The sequence below is a fragment of the Lynx rufus genome, unplaced genomic scaffold (assembly GCF_022079265.1).
Source record: "Lynx rufus isolate CCGP_SWC_20201006 ecotype Redwood Valley unplaced genomic scaffold, mLynRuf1.p SCAF_8, whole genome shotgun sequence".
NCBI classification, from domain to species: domain Eukaryota; kingdom Metazoa; phylum Chordata; class Mammalia; order Carnivora; family Felidae; genus Lynx; species Lynx rufus.
In genome coordinates this window covers 22,918,188-22,938,535 of record NW_025814896.1, presented here as the reverse complement: position 1 = coordinate 22,938,535, position 20,348 = coordinate 22,918,188, and the positions used below count along the sequence as shown (strand labels likewise).

Here is a 20,348-nt window from a genome sequence, read left to right as displayed (position 1 = left end):
CTGAGGCTTCTGCTTTGAGTTGCTTGAGTGTGTGGAGGGTGCCATGGGCTGGACGTCCTATTGGCTTGGTCCTGCATGGCCTGGCACTTTGTGATCGCTTGTGGGCAGGCCTGGGCTATTTTGGAGCTGGCAGGATGTGATATCACTTGGGCGTTTATTTAGACCCGGCTGGGGGGTGGGGGCTGCGTTCTTGCCAACTTGAGTAATGAAATTTTGCAGGGGGGTGCGGTCTTCTAGGCAGCTGGGCTGTAGGGTTTGTGGCCAGAACTTTGCAGGCCACCAGACTGGGCAGGTGAACAAGGGACTGTGCTGCCTTAGTCTTGCTGAGACTCTCAGGATGACGGGAGAGAGGAGTTGTTCTTGATCTGACCACCCTTGAGTATTTCTTTTGGTGATCTAAGAACTCTGGGCCTTGATTCTGCCGACTTCATGCTGTGAGACCTTTGATCACTCCAAGCCTCAGTTTCTCTATCTGTAGAAAGGGAATAACTGTGCTAGCCCCACTGAGTTGTCGTGAAGATCAATGAAACATCTGTAGACATGATTTGTGAAGTGTCACTTTGTCTTTAAACTGAGCCCCCCCCCAGAGGGAAAACAGCTTGCCTAGGGTACACAGCTAGTTTGTGGCAGAGCTAGGACAGGGATCCAGCCCCAGACTCCTTACCCAGAGTTCTTTACCCTTTGTTCCATTACCACCTGATTATTCAGGATTACGCCTGCCTTTCCAATAGGGCAGGGAGCAAGCCGTCCCTTATTTATGCTCTGATTCCTGGTTGCTCTTTGTCAGTTTGCAAAGGTAGGCATGTGTGCATAGCTGGATGTCTGCTGGGAGACAGTTTGATTTTCCATATTCCATCCCATTGTTTTTTGAGGGTGGGCCCTGTTTGGCCAGTGGCACTTGGGAATAAAGTGAGTCAGTTTGTAGTTGTGAGCCTTTGCTGCTTTTCCTGCTTCTCTGCAGAGTGGGGGAACATGGGCCCCAAGTGGGAGCGGCCCCACAGACACCAGGAGTCTGCTGTCAAGGAGCCTAGGATGTCTTAGAACTTTGGAGCAGATGAGATCAGCTGTTGTAACACTCTTGTCTCAGAGACCTACAGGGACCTATAGAGGGTTGAGCAAGGACTCCTGGTCCTCTTCTGTGACACTGCCTCTCAAGAGGTCACTGTCAGGCTGGTGTCCCTTGCCCACTGGTGTATAATGACCATTTCCAACATCCATTGATCTTTTTACTCTGGGCCCTGTGCTTGACACACTATACAGACTACTTGTGATGGGGAGGAAGAAGGGCTTGGTGTTTGGCCTAGAAGTAGGGGATCTGGATTCTGGTCTCCATATCTTACTCTCAGGGAGGCCACTTTCCCCTATGCTTCAGTTTCCTTGTCTGTAAAATGGGAATAATAGTCTTTTGTCCTAAGGCTGATTCTGAAATCACAGAATCCCTAAAGAAATTCTGTGAGGCAGAACACCAAGGTTCTGTTCCTGGCTGCGGTAAGATGCTGTGCGACTTCAGACAAGTGTCTCTCTCTCTATTTTTCTTTCTGAAAAATGAAAGGGTTGGATGGCATGGGCTTTTTGGTGCTTCCACCTCCAGCATTTGGGGATTCTAAGGTAACTCAAAGGCCACCTATTTGCGCCTGCATCTCATCTTACCTGTTAAAGGTGTGCTTGGTCACAGACCTAGAGGGAGAAGGTGTCGAATGCTGCAAGATGTGTGCTGACCATGTGCTGTGGGGTTTCATAGAAGAGAGCTCCTGTCTGGGCAAAGGGTTCAGAAGAGCTTCCAGGAGGAGGCAGTGCTTGAGTTGGGCCTCTATACCAGGCATGTTCTGCCTTTAATACAGATGGTTTCAGAGAGTAGAATTAATGTGGGTTTTAGAGTCATAAACACCTGGTTTTAATTGGTCTCCATCACTCATTGACTGTAATCTTGGGCAGGTTACTTTCTTTGAGCTTCAAGTTTCCTCATCTGGACTCAAGATATTTACACTACAGCATTGTGGTGAGGATTAAGTGAGATTATATGTTTAAAAAACACCTAGTACACCATAGGCACTTAATAAATGAACTTTTATCTCCCAATAATATCTGGGTCACTTTTTTCTTTGAGGAAACAAGACAGAGACCCAGCCTCTCCCCACCCACCCCCAGGCCTCCGCCTTCCCCCTGGTGTTCAGGTTGAGGTAACAAGGAAAGCACCTGACTGTTGTAATAAATAATAGGAGTAATCCTTTAATCTCTCACTTGCTTTGCGAGGCATTGTGTAATCTGTCAGGTTCTTTCCTGGCCATTGTTTCTCACAACAGTCCTGGGAGGAAGTCAGAAGCCATTGGAGTTCTCTCTGCTTCACAGGTGAATGAAGAATAGGGGGCCCAGAGAGGGACAGGAACCTGCTCAGGGTCCCACAGCATGGCAGTGTCAGAGTGGGCTTGAGCCTAGCCCTCTTGACTTTTCTTCTCCCACAGCTTTGCTCCATATTTATCGCTTCTGCCTCGTAGCCTGTCCCTCAGGCCTCCTTCTCTGGGTCTGGTATCTGTTCTGCAAGGAAGGTTTGCTTGACTTTTCCTCAGCCCCTGAGCTCTTCTCAAACTTAAACAGGACTGGCTTTAGGCTGGGTGGAGACTGAGTCACCATCTTCCCTGGCTGTGTCATCCTGAGCAGCAAGTAGACACACCCAGAGGGCCAGAGACTTGCTGGTTGTAGACAACAGCATGGCAGGCTTTCCTCCCAGAAGTTCAGATTGGCTCAGGAATGTCTCTCTTTGGGCTTTTAGGGAACGGCTGCAGCGGTGGCTCCCCAGGGATCTGGAAGCATGAGCAGCATTGAACAGTTGTTGCCTGGCCTTTCCTGCCCCAAGCCTTTATTTTTGCTGTACCCTCCCTGTGGTGCCCTCTCTTCCCGTAGAGGCCCACATTGTCAAATGCTGCCACCTCCTCCAGGAAGTCTCTGAAACAGACTGTGAATTCTGTCCCAGGTCCATACTTGTAGAAAAGTGGCCGTTGCTGAAAAGTGGTCACTTCACCTCTCTGCACCTCAGTTTCCTTATATATAAAATTTAGGTCTCTTAGCTTTATAAAGTTTGGGTTCCCCAGAGAGTCTCCTTTGGCAGGGGTAGGGGCAGGAGTCAGCTGTTCAAACCTGATGCTGCTCTGATGCTGAGAGCGTGTGGGCTGCGCTCTGGGAAAAGCTGAACTGAGCGTTTCCTGGGTTTGTATCACAGCTTGGCTTGTCCCCCACTGCGAGACCTTGGATTGATCAAGTTTTTGTACCTCAGTTTTCTTCTGTCATGTTGGGATGGAAACCCCTTCCTCACAGGTTGCTGTGAGGATAAGAACTTCTGTGGTAAAGTCCCCTTGAGAATAAGGAACTTGATGCTACAGTGCCATTTACCAGGTGCCAGGGACTGTGCTAAATGGTTTGTGGCATCATCTCACCATATTATTGCAGCAATCCTATGACGCAGATACCATTATTATCCTCATTTTACAGGTGAGGAAACTGGCTCCTCCTCATCTTTGTTTTGGGCAGGATTTGTTGTTTCCAGAAGCAAGTTACCCTTCCCTTGCTTAGCCCTGGCAGCAGACACTGTCAGACCTGGCCAGGGTGAGGGCTGTGGAATTGAACACTTAGACAGGAATGCAATCCTGTCATCAACAGGAGTTTAATGAGGCTGATGAGGTGTGCAGTCTCATCACCTCTCAGATTCCTGGATTTCCCAGTCCTGGCTGTGGCTGCCTCTCCTCCCTCCACCTGTGTTGAAATCAGCTGGTTCCTCACCCACCCACTCGTGGGAACCAAGGCTATCTTAAAGACAAATGATATCCATATTCTACAGCTGAAAGATTGTTTCTTGTTTCTCAGTGAAGAAGCAGGCCCAGGTAAGGGTAAGGACAGGGATGTGCCTAGGATCCCAAAATAAGACCATGCCAGGGCTGGACAAGAACCATGGCCCTGCCTGCCCACCTAGGTCACCATTTCTGTGTATTGCTGGCCTAGGTCACCCGGTGGAGAGTGGGAACACTGAGGTTTGGTTTGGGCAGTTAATTTTCCTCATAGGACGACAGGGGGAGAAATGGTCCCAAGTGGAGCTAGACTTGGCTCAGCCTGGAGCCAGATGGGCTTGGAAAGCACTCTCTGACCAGGGCTCTGTCCTCCCAGCCCTGGGCTGGGCTCTGAGAGGCTGGGAAAGAACAGACAGGGCCTCTGCACTTGGGAACTTATGGTCTGACAAGGGAGACAAGGCCTACAATTATGAGAGACTGTGTGACAGTCTGTAATTAAGCGTCTGCTGAAGAAAAGCATTGTTTGGGAAGGAAGAAGTGAGTGTGTGCCAGAGGAAACAAGAGCCCTCTTGAAGGGGGCTGGATTTGCAGAGACAGAGGGTGGGGCTGACGTTCTAGCGAATGGTTTGTGCAAAGGCAGAGGTGCGGAGGCTGGAAGGTAAGCATGTATTTAGGGAAAGGGTGAGTAGACCAGTTTTGCATCAGGGCTCTGGATGAAAAATCTGGGAGGGGTCAAGAAGTTGTAGGCAACATTGGACATCAGCTGAAAAGCAGAGGCTTTGGGGAGCCATGGAAGATTTTAGAGCAGGGGTAGCACAACTCCCCCCCTCCCCAAGAAGGTGAATCAGGCTGAATGAATTGGAATGAATGAAAATGATGACAGGGAGGAAGCATTGCAAGCATTCAGCTGAAAGAAGAGGGTGAGGTTTGGGTGGAGCCCATGGGATGGGAAAAGACATATAGGGTAGCAGGGGGTGTCGTGCTCTCTCAAGAGAGCCTGTCTGGGGGTTTGATGGCCCAGGGGGAAAGATGTTGGGTGTTGCTGCTTTGGGGGAGGAAATAACAATCTGAGCAAATTGCTTATATAGCTGCAATGTACCAGGCTCTGTGCCAGGGCCTCCATGGGTGCTGTCGAAAATCCTTACACCAAGCTGGAGGCAAAGGGACTTACCGACCTCCTTTTACAGATAAGGAAAATGGGGCTCAGACCCAGGGCTGACTGTCTGCATACTCTTGACTCTTACCACAGTTCAGCTCTGCTTCTTGGAAAAGAGACTCTTACTATCAGGGTTCCAGGAATCTGAATCTTCTTGCCTGTTGAATTGGGGGCACACAAATACATCCCCTAAAGCCTATAAGCCCTTACTCTCTAAAGATCTGGAAAGTCGGGGCTGGTGCCAGTTTAGAATTTCTTCAAGGTAGGAGAGTCAGGGAAGCGAGGGGCCTTCACATCATCAGTTTTACTCACCAGGCTGTGAGCAGCCTCCAGAGTTGGACTTCATATGTGTCTAGTCCAACGGTGGCTCGTCCGTGACCGGGTTCATTGGGATTCTCAGCCAGCTGCCACTAGAGAGGGTGTTCCCTGGCCCAGCCAGAGAAATCAGCCACCCACAAAGACAGGAGGGGACTTGTCCCAAGTTGCTCTTGACACTGGAGAGCCAGGTGATGGAGTCCAGTTCCCATTTCGCAGGCTGCAGCCAAGGATACTTCCTGGGCAGAGAGAAGGAGAAGGGAACTGGTACTTACCGAGCGGCTTCCATGGGAGGCAGCAACGGTTGATCCCACTGCACAGCTAGGAAACTGATGGCTTGGCCAATCATTCTCCTCCTCTGTGTGTCCCCCTGAGCTGGACCTTGGGTCATGAGGCAGAGCAACCACATGGCAGGCACATCCTCTGTGCTCTGCTCACTCCCCTTCTTCTTTGCCTCCCTGGGAGGTAAACACCCCCAGGACCCATATGCCAGTCTACTTTGGCAAATGTTCTCTGAGCCCAACTATATGCAAGATATGATTGTAACTGCACCCATCTTTTTCATACCAAAATCTAGACAAAGGTTTTGATGAGGGATTTTTGTTCTGCTTCTGAATAGACACAGCCTCTTGTGAGAAAATACTCAGACATTGGAACAGTGGACTAGAGCAAGCAGCCTGTACTGTCGCTTTCAATTGTAGTAATTCATTTGATTAATGCTTTACCATTTGCCCCATGGTTTCTCACAAATTTGACCATCCATACGTATATTCATTCTTTTTATTTTGTTTTCCACGTGTTGGTTCTGGATCCTTAATATTTGTTTAGCCTATTTTTGATTTGCAAAGTACTTTCATCCACTTTATCTCAGTAGATCTTATATACCTCTGGGAGGTCATTACTATTCTTGTTCTCCTTGTTTTCCAGAAAGTGACTTGACCAAGGTTACTCTGGGATTCACTGGCTGAGCTGTTCATTCATTCAACAAATATTTAAGTGCCTGCTGAGTGCCAGGCAGCGAGCTGGCCTTGTCACTACAGTGGCAAGCAGAGCAGTCTTAAGAGACTTAGTCACTCACCTCCCAGAGTTCACAGTATCACGGAGGTCTAGCCAGGATTTACGCCAGCACTCCTGACCCGCACCCTGGACTCTTTCCACTGCAGACCCCTGTAATTTGGGCTTGTGGCTTAGATCTAGATTGTTGTAGTCTGTGAGTCCTGAGCCTAGAGCATTGTGGAAAAGCAAGCCAAATTTTTTTGCAGTAAATTTCTGCAAACTGAACTTCAAAAGTGACAAAAGAGGTCTTCAGTCATGACTTAATTATTAACAAGAAGGTGAGAAAGGACATCTCAACAGAAGGCCATCTGCTCCTTCTCCTGGGGGACAAGGGGTGGGGGAGTTGCCCGAGGGCTGCTATACTCAACATCCTTGCCTGAATTTTCTCCAGCTTCCAAATATTTGATTACAGTCTGCACAGGTGTGGAGCCCTATGGCCATGTGCTGAGCTGGGGACCCTCCCTTGCCTCCTTTAATATTAAATGAGATGAAATAAAGGCAGATCCTAGAATTTCATGCCTAGAAAGGACTCTGGCCCAGCCCCCTCAGGTCCCATGAGTGGGAACCAAGCATTAGAGAGGAAGGGACTTGCTAGGATCCCATTTTGAAAGAAATAATCCTTCCTCTTCCCGTTTTACCAGCCTTACATAATAATTTCCCCATTGCTCCCTGTAGGAGCTCTCTCTTAGCTGAACCTGTTCCACAGTCAAGCCATATTCACATCTTCCCTATGCCTTAAGACCAAGTTTTTTATGAGTCTGACATTTTTCCCCTGCCAGAGCCCTATGATGTCCAGGCTGCCTCCATCTACTGTCAGAGGCTGACCACCTGTTCTACAAGGCTAGACCAGTAGAGGCTAGGCCTCAAAATCCAGATGCCTGGGCCCTGAGACATACAAGAGGTTTCTCTGGGTGCATTTTGCTAGAGTTATTTTTATGTGTAGAAATTACATTTTTATTGAAAAAGCAATTTGTGAATGTGGCTAAACTTTCAAACTTTGTAGAAAAAAGTGCCCAATGAAAAATTAGGGTCTTTCCCACCTCCACTCCTCAGTGATCACTGGGAACAGTCTTGATGTTTCCTTCCAGAAATACTCTTCATATATGGGCAGCTATGTCAATAGCATCCTTTTTTATTACACAAATGGTGGCATATTCTCTGCCTACAGCCTGCTGTTTTGTGCTTTGTCTTCTTCACGCAAGTCTAACTATGTTGTAGATGTACACAGGTCCATGGCCTCCTTTTCCATGACCATGTGACAGTCTGTCAGTGGATGGACCACCAGCTGTTTGTCCAGTCCTCTGCTCAAGGACATTTAGGTTGTTTCCAGTGTTGCTGCTGTGAGCATTGCTGCAGCGAGCACCCTTCCCCACATGTATGTATACCTGTGGAGCTGTGGGAACCATTCCTGCAAGTGAAATTGTTGTTGTAAAGAGTCTATGCACCTAAAATTTTGCTAGATGTTTTTTAAAAACTTTTTTTAATGTTTATTTACTTTTGAGAGAGAATGCACGAGTGTGAGTGCAGGAGGGGCAGAGAGAGAGGGAGACACAGAATTCAAAGTAGGCTCCAGGCTCTGAGCTGTCAGCACAGAGCCTGATGCAGAGCTTGAACTCATGAACCGTGAGATCATGACCTGAGCTGAAGTTGCACGCTTAGCCAACTGAGCCACACAGGTACCCCTGCTAGATGTTTTTGAATTACCTTCTTTTGCATTCTGAAAATGTGTATTTTTTAAAAAGCACTCTACCTCCCCTGGATTCAAATTCATTTCCTTGATTGAGAACAGACTTTTCCAGTTCAGCCCAGACAGGGGAAGGGGGTTGGTCAGTGTCACCTAGTAGTCCTCAGCCAATGAGGTATTTCCAGAGTAAGGTGCTGATGGAAGGAAGTGAGAAATGAAGGGAAGAAATGGGCTGGAGGGGTGACAAGATGGAGCCAGGATTGGGTGGAGGGAATTTTGTTGTAGGTACCTTGGGACCTGTTTATGACTTGGTCTCCAGGGAGAAGCATCCTCCCTCCCACACTGTATCCTCCTTCCTGTGTTTCTCTGGCTTGGGCTGCACCTGCTTGGCAGCTGCTGGGCCAGTGAACTCATTTATTCAGCAAATATTTACTGAGCTCCCGAATACCAGTGCAGGCTTGGCCACTATGTCCCTGCCCTTCTCTGACCCTCAATTTTCTTCATCTGAAAAATGGGGAGGCTCATCCATACCTTTCTCATGTCACGAGGCTAGTGGGAAAATTTGGTAAACCAGCCAGTGGGGAAACCCCATAAAACAGATTATAGTGGTCTTAGCTAGACACTGTGCCAGGCACCCTGGAGTCACTGAGTCTGATGTTTGGACCAGTCCTGAGTGGGCTACCATCAGTCTTAATAGATGGCTGGGGCAGCTGTTGGTGGGTGTCTCCAATTGCTATGCCAGGACAGAGTCAGGCTCATGCCTAGGATGAATTTGATTTGCCCCAGGATGCTGGAACTCCAGGGCCTGCTCAGGATGAAGGTGATTGGGTGACAGGTGAGGAAGAGGTAGTCAGGGAGACCAGGAAGGTCCCCACGCTGCGGCCAGTTTTGCCTCCTCTGAGCCAACAGGAAGGTCCTTTAGAGTCCCCCACAGGGCATTTCTGCTACTCCCTTTCAGCCTTCAGCAGTGGTAGGATGAAGAAGGGGAAGTTCTATAATTTTTCCAGTTTAAAATGACTAGTTTAAAATCACCAGCCTAGTTCCTTCCTCCCATTTTATCAATGGGAAAACTGAGGCCTGGAGTTGGTCTCCTCCCAGGTGTCCCAGTGAGTGGGCAGCCTTATTCGGATTAGAACCCAGGTGTTCAGCCCTCCCAGGCCTTAACCCTCACCGTCTTTCCCACATCGTCCCAGTCTTTAGTTTCACTTTGGGGTTAAAACCCAAAGTGAAAGAAAAAGGCAAAGCAGGAAGCAGCTGCCTTCATTCAGACCCAGCCCAGGCTGGGACTGGCCCTGGGGGACCCAGGCCGAGCTGGCCTTACAGGAGGAGAGCAGGCCTTTTCTCCCTCTTGCTCTGGAGGCCCTGGGGGGGGGGGGGGGGCCGCAGGGCCCAGCTGGGAGAGGCGCCAGGCTACAGACAGGCAGTGGCGTTCTGGCCTGTGCTGTCTGGGAGACGGCCAGTCCGACGAGTTTCCTGGTGAGAGCCTCACCCGGGTGTGGCCCCAGGTGAGGAGCTACTACCTTTTAAACTCCCGTCCTGGAGCAGGGCTGAGCTGGGCTTATGCTGGCCTGGGAAAGAAATCCTGGCTTCCCAAATCCAGCTTCCACAGAACAGTCCCATTCTCCCTGAAGGTAAGAGCTAGGGCCCTGTCTCTACTGTGAAAACTTTTAAACTTTTGGTCACTTTGGGGCAGGTATTTACCTCAACTCCTGGCAGCTTCTTAAGGACCCAGATGGCCCGAAAGCCTTTCTGCCCTGGTTCTAGTCCCAGTCTCAAGAACTTGGAAAGGACAGGGGTTGGGGGAGCAGGAGCCATGGCTTCTCCCGAGTGTTTAGGTAACTTCAGGCAAGATCCTCTCCCCTCTGGGTTTCAGATTCCCCATTTGTTTCTTGGCAGGAGGAGCTCTTTCTAGCTCTGCCGTTCAGTTGAATCAGTTTTGATCCCTTGGAAGCTAGGGAGTATCTTAACACCTGATTTGGTTGGCCTGTATATTTCAAAGATTAGCTGGGTTCTTAAGTTCCTGTGCTTTTTCTAAGAAAATTCTCAGCCTTGCCAGAGCAGATATGGTATCAATTTTGTTGCTCAACAAATACCAATTTCAGTGTACTTCTCTTCTCTGCACAATCACAGGGTCCCCAAGCACAAAGCCATTTTGGTTCAAGTCCACTCCCTGAGGGCTCACGCCGAGCACATGGTAGGTGATCAGGTAGGCCTAACTGTGTTAAGGCTGAGCCAGGCACTGGGGGAGAAGCCCACACCCCAGAAGTCTCACAGACCTGTAGTTAAGATCCTGGCTCTAGTGACATACTGCTGGAGTTTAGATCCTGGGCTGCCACCAAGAGCTGTGAGACCTTGAGCAAGTTGCTTAACCTCTCTAGACCTCAGTTTTTTCATTTGCAAAATAGAGATGATAATATTACCTGGCATTAGTCTCAGCATGTGGACAAGAGAAAGAATGTGTGTAAAGCACTGAGCACAGTATCTGGTACAGAGGAACCACTTAAAAAATGTTAGCTGCTGCTGTTATTGATACCCAGGGGGAGAGAGAAGACTTGAAATAGCTAAAGACTGTCCATGTCCCGTGCCTGGAAAGATGTAGGTGGACTAGATGCGGTGTTTGGAGGGATATCAAGTTTTGTCTGCCAAGTGCAGCGCTCTGATGGGGACTCTGGAGTGAATTGAGGCAGGCTTTAGAGAGAGGGTGACCTTCAAAACCTCAAAAGCTGGGTAGGATCCAGGTGGTGGAGATTTTGAGAGGAAGATACCCTGGAGTCTGGGGGTGCCGTGGGGAGGGGAGAGGAAGGGGTTCTGGATTAGGGAGGAATGGCAGGGGTTGGCTGCCCAGGGTCAGGAGAACTGAGATCAAGCTAGAATGCCTGCTGAGGGCCATCAGAGTCAACTAGGCACTCAGAGCCAGGGTTTGTCTCTGAAGGGTCATCACTCCTTGGACCAGTTTCCTGCTGGGACCTATTATTGAGTGTGCTGTGAATAGATATGATAGTTCCAGCTTCTCCTGGAACTTTCTTGCCTTCCCAGGCTTCGTGCGCTTCATGATATGGTGTTGCCCTGCACAGGGGTGTGGTAGCAGTCCACAGGTGTCTGCCTGCCTGGGGACAGTTTGGCCTGGGCTAGCGTAGGAAGAGTGGAACTTGGCTGACAGCACCTGTAACAGCAGGCTGCCTCTGCTACTGCTGCCCCAGCAGTTTCCACAAAGGGGGCGCGCATAGCAAGTGTATGGAGACACTCATTAGAAGAGGGTTTGGGTTCATCCCAGCCAATTCCTCCCTCCTCACAAGCCAACCTCCAAACAACCACCCCCTCTCTTTCCAAAGAGTCAGCCATTCTTGTGCTCAGAGTGCCAGGGGTGAGCCAGAGGAGGGTAGGGAACAGTTCAGACTTGGTCTCTTTCCTCAAGGAGCTTCCATTCAGCTTGGAATCCCCATCCAAGAAGGTGACAGATATACAAGATACTCTCTGCTTGTGATAAAGAGCCTTGAAGGAAACAAATAGGTGCTGAGAGGGAACTGAGGATGGGGAGGGCACGTCAGGGAAGGTGACCAGTGGGAAAGAGGCAGTCAGGGGCAGATTGGGAACAGCAGGGCTCAGGACCCTCAGGTGGAAAGTGTTTAGCATACTGAGGGAACAGGGAGAGGTTCTGTTATATCTGGAATGGTCTGCAAGGTCAGGCAGGGCCTCATCAGTCTCCATGACCTTGTTTGCTCTGAAGCAAACAACTTTCTTGCCCTGTAGGAGCCAGAGTGTCAGTGAATCAAGAGGTGTTGTTGTTTTTGTTTTTTTAAATTAACATCAGAACTCCCAGGGGCGCCTGGGTGGCGTAGTCGGTTAAGCATCCGACTTCAGCCAGGTCACGATCTCGCGGTCCGTGAGTTCGAGCCCCGCGTCAGGCTCTGGGCTGATGGCTCAGAGCCTGGAGCACGTTTCTGATTCTGTGTCTCCCTCTCTCTCTGCCCCTCCCCCGTTCATGCTCTGTCTCTCTCTGTCCCAAAAAAAAAAAAAAAAAAAAAAGTTGAAAAAAAAAAAAAAGAACTCCCAAATACTGACCTTCTGATTGGTTTTCATACTGATCCTAAGTCCTCAAGAAAAGGGTTCTTCAGCACTCCCTATTTATTGCTAATTTCCTTTCACATACCACCTCATGGTTCACAGGTTTTGTTGCTTCTATTGGCAGTTTGTTGCAGGTTGCAGTTATTGCTGTTTTTAGAGGTAATAACAACAGAAAGGCTAAGTGACTTGCCCAAAGTCACACAGCTTAATCAAGATTTGAAGGTTTTTTTTAATTTTTTAAATTTATTTTTTAATGTTTTTTTTTTATTTTTGAGACAGAGAGAGACAGAGGATGAGCAGGGGAGGGGCAGAGAGAGAGGGAGACACAGAGTCTGAAGCAGGCTCCAGGCTCTGAGCTGTCATCACAGAGCCTGACGCGGGGCTCGAACTCATGGAGTCTGAGATAATGACCTGAACGAAGTCGGACACTCAACCGACTGAGCCACCCAGGTGCCCCAAGATTTGAAGTTTTGGTTCACTGTTCTTTTTATTCTACCACACTACTTCTGTGTAAGAAGGCCAAAGCAGAAGTTTCTATTTTTAGCAAGGTTGCAACTCTAAAATGATCACAGTTAAAAAGTGTCGTATGGGGCTCCTGAGTGGCTCAGTTGGTTGAGCATCCAACTCTTTATTTCAGCTCAGGTCATGATCTCACGGTTCGCTTCATAAGTTCAAGCTCTGCATCTGGCCCTGCGCTGACAGCGTGGAACCTGCTTGGGATTCTCTCTCTCCTTCTCTCTCTACCCTTCATCTGTGTCCACCCACTCTCTCTCTCTCAAAATAAATAAACTTGAAAAGTTTTGGTATGGAATGCCATAATAGTAATTGTGTCCAGGCAATGAGATTAGAATGACCTTTTTCCCCTTATTTTCTACAATGTTATTTATAGTTCATTCTTTTTTTTTTTTTTTTTTTTTTAAGAGAGAAGTGTGCATGGGCGCAGGGCAGGAGCAGAGGGAGGGGGGGAGAGAGAGAGAAAGAGAGAGAGAGAGTATCTTAAGCAGGCTCTGTGCCGATGCAGGGCTCCATCCCAGGCTTGTGGGATCGTGACCTGACCCAAAATCAAGAATCGGATGCTCAACCAACTGAGGTGCCCCTGAATTCTTTCTTTTTATTTCCCTTTCTTGAATGTCGGGAAGGAGATTGTAGGCAGATTATAGATCAGCCCCTTCTCACAAACACATTTAACTCAAAGTTGAAATTTTAAACATTCATGTTATAAGTTTTTTTCAATTTTTTTTTACATTTATTTATTTATTTTTGAGAGACAGAGACAGAGCACAAGTCGGGGAGGGGCAGAGAGAGAGAGGGAGACACAGAATCCAAAGCAGGCTCCAGACTCTGAGCTGTCAGCACAGAGCCCGACGCAGGGCTTGAACTCACAAACCGTGAGATCATGACCTGAGCCAAAGTCAGACACCCAACCAATGGAGCCACCCAGGTGGCCCTCATGTTATAAGTGTTTTAAATATTTTACTTTGTGACTTTTGGATTTGGGGTGTAAAACAGCAAGTTGATATTTGGGGCTTATTGGTAGAGAATTCCTCAGTGGACTCCTCACTAGCCTCCCCTTTTTAAAAAATTGGGATAAAATGCATATAACAATTTACCATCTTCCCTATTTTTAAGTGTACAGTTCAGTGTCATTAAGTACACTCACATTATTTTACCACCATTCTTCTCCAGAACTCTTTTCATCTTGCAAAACTGAAATTCTTCATGCCTTAAACAACCGCTGTCCATTCCTCCCTCCACCCAGCCCCTGGCGGCAACCACCATTCTACTTTGTCTCTGAATTCAACCACTCTGGGTGCCTCATTCACAGGCCCATTTTAAGAGAATGTATTGGAAAGGGGGTAATATCTCTGAATAATTAAGTCTTTGGGTGGTGATTAATTCTCCCAGTTAATGCACACTGCAACTCACAGTTTCATGTGCTCATGTTCCAGCATAGTTGTTAAAAGACTGATCATCTCCTGGGAGGGCTTTCTCCACACAGGTGGCCTTGGTTCCAAAGCCCATGGTGGCTGCATGGAGCCTAGCCACAGTCCCCTTGTGGAGGTGGAATAATAGGACGGGGAAGGCTGTGGATTTAATTATAGCACCCAGGCACAGTTCCTTAACTACTTACTTGCTGTGGGATTTGGGCCAAGTCTGTCCACCTCTCTCAGCCTCAGCTTCCTCCTCTGAGAAATGGGACAAATACTTCCTGTCATGTGGACATCCCAAAATCGGTGAGACAGATAATGGACTTCCTTTTGCAGTCTTGAGGATCCTAGCACCGTGTTCAAATGTGGTTAAAGGCAAGGCAAATAAGGCTCCTGATCCCCATTTTACAGAAGAAGCAGAGACTTAGAAGTGACTGGCCCGAGGTCATTCAGCACTTAAGTGACCACATGGGGCTGAAAACCAGCCACCCTCACAAATTGCAGCTGTTGAGGGTTCCTTATTGGTCAGTCTTTTGAGGGTGAGGAGACTGTGAAACAAATAGTTGCTTTCCTATCTTACTGGATTTTAAACATTGCCCAAGAAACTCTGTTGTTGATGGTCCTACAGGGGAGGATGAGGGGTTAAGGTTTTCAGTGGGGAGTCAAGGACAGTGATTCTGCACCATGGGAATAGAGCATTTCTGTGATCATCTGGCCCAGGGACAACAAATACCTTGTTCTTTGCAGTTACTTCCCATACTAGGCTCATGGCGGTCTGCATCAGTCAACCCCAGCATTCCCACTGAGCCCGGGCACAGCGTCAGAATCCTTCTTAACACAGGCGGGTACTACCAGTCAACGAGAAATAGCACACTCAGTGCAACCTGTGCCATTTCCAACCTAGTATATTCCCCAGCTTTTACAGATGTGCAGCAATCCTGGCAGGGGAAGGGACTGTTTCAGGGGCAGGTGATGTCACAGGTCTCTTTGTGAGAGTGGAAAAGGGTCTGGCAGGACAGCACAAAGCCTGGGGAGGTGTGATGAGTATGCTTGCAAAAACATCGAGGCACAGTAGCTCCCAGAGGGTTAGAAGCTGTCAAGGTAAAGTCCACTTTCTTCAGCCCTTGGGTGCTGGTTTGGGCTTGAGGTCTTTGTGGAGGTGCACTCTAGTGAGACTCTACCAGCAGCAGGAGAAGACCGAACTTGTGTTTCTACAGCGGCTTCTAAGCTTTGTAGGATTTTGTGTGGCAGTCTGGCTTGTCATGAAGTTGTGTTTTTACTACTTGTCATACTGGATGCTGTGAAGTTTGGGTTCTGGAGGTTGAAACCTGTAGGGTTTGCACTCACTTAACAGATAACACATGATTTGCCATGTGATGCTGAGCAGGTCCCTCAACCTCTCTGAGCCTCCATTTCTTCAGCAGCACAAGGGGAGATGGTGAGAACATCTCCTCGCTGGGATCACATATAAGATGCAGGTGTAAGGACCTCGGACAGTGACTGGGCCACTGCAGTAGCCACCGATTCCTGAGCAGACAATAAATACCACTGGTAATTATGAGTATCAGCCACTAATATTCACCTACTTCTTACACTGCCATTGTGGGGGCAGGGTTCTGTGGGCAGGGTGGGTGACCTTCACTTGGGTAGGTGTTCTTTCAAAGAGATCTTCTCAAATGTTACCATATTGTGCTTTCAGAGGTGGTTGGGAGAAAAATCAAGTAGGGAGGGCTATGGGGGCGTGAGGAGGACTTGTAGTCACGCTGTAGTCACGACTTGTCCCAGCGCCTCTGTCTCCTGCTTGCCAAGTCACTTCTTACAGATTTTTCTCTACTTGCCGTGTCCTCACAGTCTTCTTCCAGGGGGAAGGCCCTGAAGGTCTGTAGTAGTTTTGGGGTAAAGTCAGAAGCAGGGTCCTACCTCCTAAGTGTCAGCAGACATTTGCCTGGGCACCTTTTCTGGGCTGAAGTTGAGGTTACAGGGATGGAAACCACATAGTCACTGCCTTCAGGGGGCTCAGGGTCTGAAGGGAGAAGCAGAAAAGCAAACAGGCCTATAAAACAGTGTGGTGGCGAGGGCCAGTAGCACATCTAAACATGGGACGTTGACCCAGCAAGGGAGCCAGGATGGAGCTGGAGCCCGTCAGGGAAGGCTTCTTGGAGGGAGTAATGCTGGAGCTGAGATCTGGAGGAGTCAGAACGAGGGAGGAGGTAGGGTGTTGCAGGCAGGGAACAGCCAGTGCAAAGGCCCGGAAGCTGAATAATTAAGCTGTGACCTGTGTTGGCTTAAAGAGGGTGGAGAGAGTGGTCACCACCCAAAACTATCAGATGGTGATGCAGGTGTGGCATGGAGAGGGTGGACGGCTGTGGGTCCTCAGGGCACTGAATCTTCCTGCCCCAGCCCTTGGCCTGAGGAGTGCCTTGGTGGGGCTGGGATTGGGCAACAGCTATGTGGGACTCCATCAAGCCCTTTCCCACCTATCTACTCGAGACCCCCTCACAGCCATCCCAGGGCAGTGGGCAGGGCAAGTCCGTGTTATTGACATTTTATGGATGAGAGAAACTGAGGCCCAGGAGCCTAAGTGGTGCGGTGAGTGAGTGCAGAGCCAGTGCTCACACGCTCAGACTCCTAGTGCACAGCTGCTCTTGTAGCTCAGAAGCAGGTATGTCGTGGGGGAGGGGTGGCAAGTGTGGGCCAATCTCCTTTTCTGAGGATGGGTTCATCATCTCAGGTAGGGCCTCTGTGCTGCTAGTTTTCCCAGAGGAAGGCGTTTTAAGCCCCATCTGTGCCAAGGCCCTGGTGTTAGTCCTCACATCATTTCCCTTGTAGCTAGGCTGAATGAACATTCTCCTGTGTCTTTTCTGCTTATTGATAATGATTCTCTGGATGCAAAAAACAAAACAAAACAAGTTTGAGGTATGAATGTCACACACACATACACAAATGCTGTCTGATGTCACATCCACAACTGGGTGTGAAATAGGAGGGCAAAGAGAGGACAAATATCTCAGGCTTGGATGGAATCTGAAAGGTCACACCCACGAGGGCTTGTGTCTTCTCCCAGCAGCCATCTTGCCTGTGTGTAGCCTAGCTGAACTCTCTTGGGCAGCTCTGCCCTTTAGAAAGTGCCTCCTTATAATGCAACATGTTTCCCCTCAACAACCTCACCTTCCTGTCCCCACTCTGGTTGTAGTGTGATAACCTGGAGCACATATATGTGTGACAGTCTTCTAGATATTTGAAGATAGTAGCCATACTTTTCTGAATTGGCTTTCTTTTCCAGACCACTATCCCAGTCTCTCCCAGCTCTCCCTCACGTTGAACTAGACATGACTCATGGTGCACGTGTATCATACCCCACTTGTGGCATATCTTTGACAGACATCACTAATCAGTCACAGCACTCTTGTTCAGTCAGTCCCTGGCTTTCTCACGCAGTGCTCCATGTGGCAGTGTTCCATGTGGCTACGCCCAGGAGGCATTTCTTTGCCACCTCGGCATTTTAGTGCGAGTTTCTTCAGGACAAGGACTTACTCATCCTGGATCCTACTGCCCGGGACCCAATGTGTGGCTTCCCTGCTGTAAAGTAACCATTTGTCATAACAGGATGGATTTGTCACAGTGGGAATTCTCCACACACAGGTTGCCTTCTTCTCATCGGGTTCCATTTGGTCAATGCCCCTTGTCCAGAATTGCCAACATTACCCACAATGTTATCCGGAGTTCAGTGGGGCTGCACCCCACCCTGGTCCTTTCTCTGTTAGTGCAGCCTCACACCGTGTCTGTGGTCAGCTGGAGTCGCTAAGGCATTTTTCCACATGTGCTGCTTTCTTACGTAACTGTCTAACTTGGGATCAAAATCTTAATATAAGCTCTGAGGACTAGGCCCTCTCCCTTCTTAGGTCTCTGGCACCAGGGCAGGCAACATTGCCAGTGCTGACCTGACCTGAACTCAAGGTTTTCCCCATTCAGTTCTGTACTGTTTCATCCCATCTCTCAGCTGCCCAGGGTTCCTGGCTCTGATTCTGTCACCCGATATGCCACCTGTCACAGTGAATGAGCCTGTTAACACCTTTTTTCTATTCTGGGATCCTCTTGGTCATTCAGAATGATGAAAGAGGCCAACAATCCAGGTGTGCAGAGCAGCAGTGTCTGGCTCTACACACAGGACACGGGGGCCTGTGACAGCCTGTAAAAAGCCGGGCTTCTGTGACCCATCACCAGGGTTTGACGTCAGCCCTCCAGAAGTGAGGGTGTTTGTTTGTTTGTTTGTTTTTTAAGGCATTTTCTAAGTAGTACTTCCCAGACTGGGCCCCTGAGACCTTGGAAAGGCAACAGTGAGTTTCACATGATAGAGACCATATTTGAAAAGCCAAACCTTGGATTCTCCACCCCGGCTCCCCACTCCCCACTAGGCCAGACAAGAGGCTGTTACATCAGGTTTTTACACTGAAGTGGGGCAACAGCAGCCCTGTAACTCTGAATATTGTCTACTCAGCAGCACCCTCTACTACCAGTTATAACTTTGAGATACAACAGGAAAGTCATGATTCAATAACTGCAGCTTGGAAACTGGCATCTCTTTAAAGCTCAGACTCTCAGGGGTGGTGGTCGTAGGTGTCCTGGGGGGTAGGGCAGGAGCCTCTGAGCACAGCTGTTGGCAGAGCTGACTCTGCAGGCAGGTCTCGGAGGATAAGTAAGACGACAAGATGATGTTTGTGGCAGATTCCAACACAGCATGGACAAGGGGTGGGGCGCCTGACTGGCTCAGTCAGTGGAGCGTGTGACTTTACGTTTCAGCCCTATGCCAGGTATAGAGCTTTTTTAAAATTAAAAAAAAAAAAAAAGGAAGAATGGCAAAGAGTGAATGTTGCCCGACAGGTTGCTCACGGGATACTGTTGCAGTAATGGTGGAAATGGATTTTGGAAACGGCATGCCATTTGGGGTCCCCTGGTCAGAGGCTGAAGGAGGTATAGGGCTCCACACAGGTGGCTGCCTCCCTGAATGCCTGGAGCGGGTGGTCTCCAGGCTGGGAATGTGAAGGCATCTTCCTTTCTCAGTCTGGGGAGAAGAGGGAACACATCCACACTTAGAGCCCCGGACAGGGGGTCCCTGCTCTGCCACTTGATGCTCAGCACATGTGCCTTTCTGATCCTCAGTTTCCTTGTTTGTACTGTGAGGAGGTTGCAGTAGTGGGGTGGGTCTCCAGATACTGTGTGGGAATTCCAGATGGGGAACAAAAAAAGGAAAACGGGAGCTGCTCTGAGGAACCTAGGGTGGGATGAAAGTCCAAAAGCCTTCCTCAGTTCCCCCTTGTGGGCCCTCAGAGCCTGGTTTGAAAATTACTGGCATTACTATCTCCTAAGACGTTGGAGTTTGGAGGCTCCACATCCTCATTTCTAATCCCAGCACCCCTTTGACCGGCTGTGTGACCTGGGAAAGGCGGCCTCACCTCTCTGAGCTTCACTTTGAAACTGTCAGAGCCAAGTTGGGGAAGTCCTGGGTGACTGGGAAGCCGATGTGAAGGTTTCTGGTATCTGTGGTGAGAGGGCCAGAGCATCTGGGACCACACATCTGGAGAAGGGCCTGAGGAAGGGGGCCGCTGGCAGCAGTGGTCACAGGCGGGGGTTGGGGTGTACCTTTTCCTTCCATGTGCTGGGGGTTCTGGTCCAGGGTGCACCAGGCCTCTGCCCCCCATGGCTAGCAGAGCCAGAGGCTGCCACCTTCTAGCCCACTCAGGAAATCGTCACACCCTGCTTGAGGATCCAGGAAATGGGAGCCTGTCTAGGTCCTGACTGGGGAATTGGCCTGGCCGGGATCTCAGCCAGGCCCTGCTAGGTGGCGCCGAACTCCAGCCCTGGGCTGTGTGGTGAAGTTGTAGCCACGAGCACTGGCTCTGGAATCAAAAAGGCTGAGCACAGATCCTGGCTTTCCCACTCACTGGCCATGTGACCTTGCGCTGCTCACTTATTCTGAGCTTCCCTTTTTTCCTCTTTGAAACAGGAATGGTAGGCCTGGTGAGGTGATGAGCTGAGAAGTTAAAGTGCCTCATGCTGGGCCAGCTCACGGCCACCCTCAGCCAGGGGAGATGCCCCGGAGCACATGAAGTCTTCCGGCCCAGAGACCCAGCTGACCTGAACTCTGGGTCCATCTGGACGGCACTGGACTGCCTCTAGCCCCTTAACTCTCCCTCCAGCCCCTCAGGCCTGGACATGTCAGGACAGAACCCTCTCACACCCTTGCCCTTAGCTGGGGTGCAAACAGTGCTTCTGAGGAGCAGCTGTCTCCGGGGGGCAGAGGGAGGGGAGTTGCCACCAAGCAGGTCCCTCCCAGGCAGCCACTCCAGGCCCATGAAGGGGGTTGG

At 49.4% G+C, this 20,348-nt stretch overlaps 1 protein-coding gene across 5 annotated transcripts in view; it reads left to right on the top strand.

The window, feature by feature from the left end:
- DLGAP4 (DLG associated protein 4) overlaps window positions 1-20,348 on the top strand; it is an 86,055-nt gene that overhangs the window by 21,021 nt on the left and 44,686 nt on the right. The window lies entirely within an intron of this gene.